This window comes from Salmo salar, chromosome ssa13 (genome assembly GCF_905237065.1).
Source record: "Salmo salar chromosome ssa13, Ssal_v3.1, whole genome shotgun sequence".
Classification (NCBI taxonomy): domain Eukaryota; kingdom Metazoa; phylum Chordata; class Actinopteri; order Salmoniformes; family Salmonidae; genus Salmo; species Salmo salar.
This window is the reverse complement of record NC_059454.1, coordinates 47,790,464-47,796,468: the sequence shown is the minus strand read 5'-3', so window position 1 is coordinate 47,796,468 and position 6,005 is coordinate 47,790,464.

Here is a 6,005-nt window from a genome sequence, read left to right as displayed (position 1 = left end):
TTATTTTTCGTGAAAGAGACAGAATAACTAGAAGGCTAAATTATCACAAATGTTGTGACAGTTATATAATAGTTTGCAATTGTGTGAAAATAAACACAAAACGGTGGCTATGTCCTGCACAAATTCTGTGCAGTGCAGTGATTTGATCAACTGTGTAGCTAAATGTTGTAGCTAGCTAGCTTACTGACATAGCCAGATGGATATAGCTCTTTCACTGACATAAAAATCTTGCTTATTCTGTTTAAATTAACCTGAAGTTTTAGACATGCAGCCCCACAATTAAGAGGAACTGACTTATCTCAAATCAATCCGTAGATCAGATTGTTTCTCTGCAATCGTATCATTGGGTCAGCTGTGCACAGCAGCTGACTCGTGACAGAAGAACAGCTGCTTCATGAAAACTCATAATAATTTAAGCATTAGCACTATTAGCTACTGTAGCTTGCTTGCTAGCTTTTGTTGGAAGATTCAACATTGTGTGTGCAGCACTAAGTAGCTAGCTTGTTGGTTAGCGGCATCGTTTAAAGGGAAAATCCACCCCAAACCACTCATTCCGGTAATTTACAGTGTTAAATAGTAATTACTAATATGTGAGAACAATATTTTTTGTGAACAAATATTTAATTTTGGCATTATAATAAAGTTGGAAGCACCATGGAAAATCGTTCTCGAAAGTTTGCAGCTCAAGTAGACTACAAAATCCACAATACAATGCTCTCTCTATGGGGTAGCTAGCTAGCAAACGTAGCTACACACAGTAATACCAAAGACAATATCAGCCTGTAACATAGCTAGTTAGCTGTAAAATCACCTAAACAAACTGCACTATCAATTTAGGAGTCTACAATCTCACCATGTTCAACCTGCAAAATAATGTGCCTCACAGAGTGGAATCTACATTCGCAACGGCAGATATACTTTTGAGGAGATGGGGAAACGTTGTCCATGCTACGGCAATGGTTTGCGTGGTGTATTCTGGGATATTCGGGACTCTTGGGCGCTAGCTCAAAGACCCAACATTAGCACGAATTTCGTACAACAATACAAATCCTTTCTGAGATGTGAGATAATTAACTTGCTCTCTGTAGTATCGTATATATAGATTTTTTTAGTTGTTGCTTTGGAATCGTGACATTACACACTTTCGAGGAAAATAGCTTGCTGGATCGGATCTAATCCCCGAGCTGTTTGTTCTTAACTGACTTGCCTAGTTAAATAAAGGTACAATTAAAATTAAAATTAAATAAAAACGTCTGCTGGGTGGAGCGTTATACGTCCCTTCATTCATTGGATTCCTATCTCCTTTCTATAATATCTCTGGCAACGGCACAATGCAATGCACCCTGGACTAAAGAATTAGACAAATAGGAAAAATGTGTTAGCCCCTCTGTTAAATTATACATTTCTCGAGGTAGGAATATCACAAAAATATGCTCATTCGAGAGAAGACATTATCCCGAGTTATGACATCGTCCAGTAGTGAAATCTGACGTATGAAATAAGTTTTCTGGATCTAAATGTTGTGTTCATATTAACTTCCAGAGAGTGACTTTATCACGGTACTAAATCATACTGACCGGATTTCTGCCTGCTTGAACGCCAATAACTCAGATACATGAAAACATTGAATGACCCAGGGAATCAATAGAACATCACTCAGAGATGCACAAAAACAATATACCATTCAAAATGTGTGAACTTTCCTTTAATTCAAAGATGATTTCAGTGACAGGCTCAGCTTGGACAAATTTATGTTAGCTTTTGTGCCCAAAGTCAATCTACAGAAAGACTGCTCATTGAAGCCCAATAATCCTTTGCTAGGTGTATATAAAATGGGGCGACTAAGGTTCCTCACCAAAAGAAAAAAACATTATTGACATATTTATTGTTTTAGTTTAGATTAAGTTTTGAGGCAGAAATGGGGTTCAGCAGACAATGTCACCTCCGTAACATGTTTGAATGTTAGACAGCAAATTGTAGCCAAACTACTTTCGAGTTATCCCATTACCCTTTACGAGACCGATCAGTACAAGGTGGAATCAACGCGCTATCTGACGTATTACAATGCATGTGGATAGATTAATTTACTTATTGTTATTGTGGGACTTGCGAAGCAAGAGCCCCCACCTAAATCTTCCAAATACTTATTATTATTATTATTTAGCACTCAACTCCTATTACACTGTTTAAGCTAAAAATGCCATTCAAACTTTAAAACGTGTAGACTGGTCTGGATTGAGTTGCTTGTATTCAACTTTTTTATATATTTTATACTTCTTAAACTATTCAACTTTTTTGGCTTATTTTTGCCCATGTTCATTCATTTTCATGACATTTCCTCAAGATTCTTAAAGGCCCCAATGTGACATCATCACTTCCAACATTCCATTCATTGTAAATACAAAAATTCAACTTTTGACAAAATCAGATACTTTGACCACAATGTTAACAACTTAGACAAAGTTAGAGCGTATGAAATCTTCCTCTGCTTTTCAAATCTGACTGCTAAACAAAAATACAGCACAGTGCCTTCAGAAAGTATTCAGGCCTTATTCTAAAATGGATTAAATAAAACATTTTTCTCATCAATCTATACACAATACCCCATAATGACATAATGACAAAAAAACTGTTTTTTAGAAATGTTAGCAAACTTATTACAAATAAAAAACATAAGTATTCAGACCCTTTGCTATGAGACTCAAAATTGAGCTCAGGTGCATCCTGTTTCCATTGATCATCCTTGAGATGTTTCTACAACCTGGTTGGAGTCCACCTGTGGTATATTCAATTGATTAGACATGATTTGGAAAGGCACACACCTGTTTATATAAGGTCCCACAGTTGACAGTGCATGTAAAAAACAAACACCAAAAAACAAGCCATGAGGTCAAAGGAATTGTCCGTAGAGCTCTGAGACAGGATTGTGTCGAGGCACAGATCTGGGGAAGGGTACCAAAAACTGTCTGCAGCATTGAAGGTCCCCAAGAACACAGTGGCCTCCATCATTCTTAAATGGAAGAAGTTTGGAACCACCAAGACTCTTCCTAGAGCTGGCCACCCGGCCAAACTGAGCAATCAGGAGAGAAGGGCCTTGGTCAGGGAGGTGACCAAGAACCCAATGGTCACCATGACAGAGCCCCAGAGTTCCTCTTTGGAGATGGGAGAACCTACCAGGACAACCATCTCTGCAGCACTCCATCAATCAGGCCTTTATGGTAGAGTGACCAGACAAAAGCCACTCCTCAGCAAAAGGCACATGACAGCCCGCTTCGAGTTTGCCAAAAGGCACCTAAAGGACTCTCAGACCATGAGAAACAAGATTCACTGCTCTGATGAAACCAAGATTGAACTCTTTGGCCTGAATGCCAAGCATCAAGTCTGGAGGAAACCTGGCACCATCCCTACGGTGAAGCATGGTGTTGACAGCATCATGCTGGGGGGATGTTTTTCAGCGGCAGGGAGACTAGTCAGGATCGAGGGAAAGATGAACAGCGCAAAGTACAGAGACTGGGGCGAAGGTTCACCTTCCAACAGGACAATGACCCTGATCACACAGCCAAGACAACACAGGAGTAGCTTCGGAAAACAAATCTCTGAATGTTCTTGAGTGGCCCAGCCAGAGCCCGAACTTGAACCCAATCGAACATCTCTGGAGAGACCTGAAAATAGCTGAGCAGTGACTCTCCCCATCCAACCTGACAGAGCTTGAGAGGATATGCAGAGAAGAATGGGATAAACTCCCCCAAAACTATTTTTAATACATTTGCAAACATTTCTAAAAACCTGTTTTTGCTTTGTCATTGTGGGATATTGTGTGTAGATTGATGAGGGAAAAAATTATTTAATCCATTTTAGAATTAGGCCGTAACGTAACAAAATTTGGAAATAGTCAAGGGGTCTGAATACTTTCCGAAGGCACTGTTCTGCTAAAAACTTACAGCTGTTTTAGTAACTGCATCAACAACATTTTCTCTAACTTTTTATAAACTACTGACTATTTACCCGAAACAAGTTAGATAGAAGTTAGAGGGTATCAGAACTTCATCTACGTCTTTGTTATTCTAATCTGTTTCACGGAACAAAAATATCCGCTACTGATCTAACGATACAGCTGTTTTAGTATCTGCATTAACACATTTTCCTGCCATTTTTAACAATCCCCGAACAAGTCAGACAAAAACTTAGAGCATATAAAATCTTCATCTCCTTCTCTGCTTTTCAAATGTAGGAATAGCTTTTACCAATACATAGATAGAGATATTTTAGTAGCCATCAACTTTTCTCTTTATAGTAGCCTGGACACATGACATTTTTAACAATGCTTTTTTTTCTGATAAAAACTAGTTCATTGCATCCACTGTGGAGCCCAGTTTCATAATATTACCATATGTCCCAGCTGCTTGCGATAGTTTTGAAGTAATCACGAAAAAACAGGCCTTATTTTAGGGCATTTTTCACCCTGCCAGCTCCTACTAGTTCTATTGAGCACCGTGGCACCAATTTCCTTACTTCCTCATTATGCAGACCTAAGCACAATGCTTTTGTTACTTCTAGGCTGGACTACTGCAATGCTCTACTTTCAGGCTACCCGGATAAAGCACTAAATAAACTTCAGTTAGTGCTAAATACGGCTGCTAGAATCCTGACTAGAACCAAAAAATTTGATCATATTACTCCAGTGCTAGCCTCCCTATACTGGCTTCCTGTTAAGGCAAGGGCTGATTTCAAGGTCTCAACCTCAACCAAGTCAGTCTCAACCTTTTAAGTCTTTACTGAAGACTTATCTCTTCAGTAGGTCCTATGATTAAGTATAGTCTGGCCCAGGAGTGTGAAGGTGAACGGAAAGGCTGGAGCAACGAACCGCCCTTGCTGTCTCTGCCTTGCCGGTTCCCCTCTTTCCACTGGGATTCTCTGCCTCTAACCCTTTTACAGGGGCTGAGTCACTGGCTTACTGGTGTTCTTCCATGCCGTCCATGGGAGGGGTGCGTCACTTGAGTGGGTTGAGTCACTGACGTGGTCTTCCTGTCTGGGTTGGCGCCCCCCCTTGTGTTGTGCAATGGCGGAGATCGTTGTGGGCTATACTCGGCCTTGTCTTAGGACGGTAAGTTGGTGGTTGGAGACATCCCTCTAGTGGTGTGGGGGCTGTGCTTTGGCAAAGTGGGTGGGGTTATATCCTGCCTGTTTGGCCCTGTCCGGGGGTATCATCGGATGGGGCCACAGTGTCTTCTGATCCCTCCTGTCTCAGCCTCCAGTATTTATGCTGCAGTAGTTTATGTGTCGGGGGGCTAGGGTCAGTCTGTTACATCTGGAGTATTTCTCTTGTCTTATCCGGTGTCCTGTGTGAATTTAAATATGCTCTCTCTAATTCTCTCTTTCTGTCTTTCTCTCGGAGGACCTGAGCCCTAGGACCATGACTCAGGACTACCTGGTATGATGACTCCTTGCTGTCCCCAGTCCACCTGGCCGTGCTGCTGCTCCAGTTTCAACTGTTCTGCCTGCGGCTATGGAACCCTGACCTGTTCACCGGACGTGCTTGTTGCACCCTCGACAACTACTATGATTATTATTATTTGACCATGCTGGTCATTTATGAACATTTTAACATTTTAACATCTTGACCATGTTCTGTTATAATATCCACCCTGCACAGCCAGAAGAGGACTGGCCACCCCTCATAGCCTGGTTCCTCTCTAGGTTTCTTCCTAGGTTTTTGGCCTTTCTAGGGAGTTTTTCCTAGGGAGTTTTTCCTAGCCACCGTGCTTCTTTCACATGCTTTGCTTGCTGTTTGGGGTTTTAGGCTGGGTTTCTGTACAGCACTTTGAGATATCAGCTGATGTACGAAGGGCTATATAAAAATAAATTTGATTTGATTTGATTTACTGAACACAACTCCTGACCACAACCACACAACTACTGAACAAAACTACTGAACACAACTCCTGACTACAACCACACAACTACTGACCAAAAAACTACTGACCACAACTACTGACCACAAACAC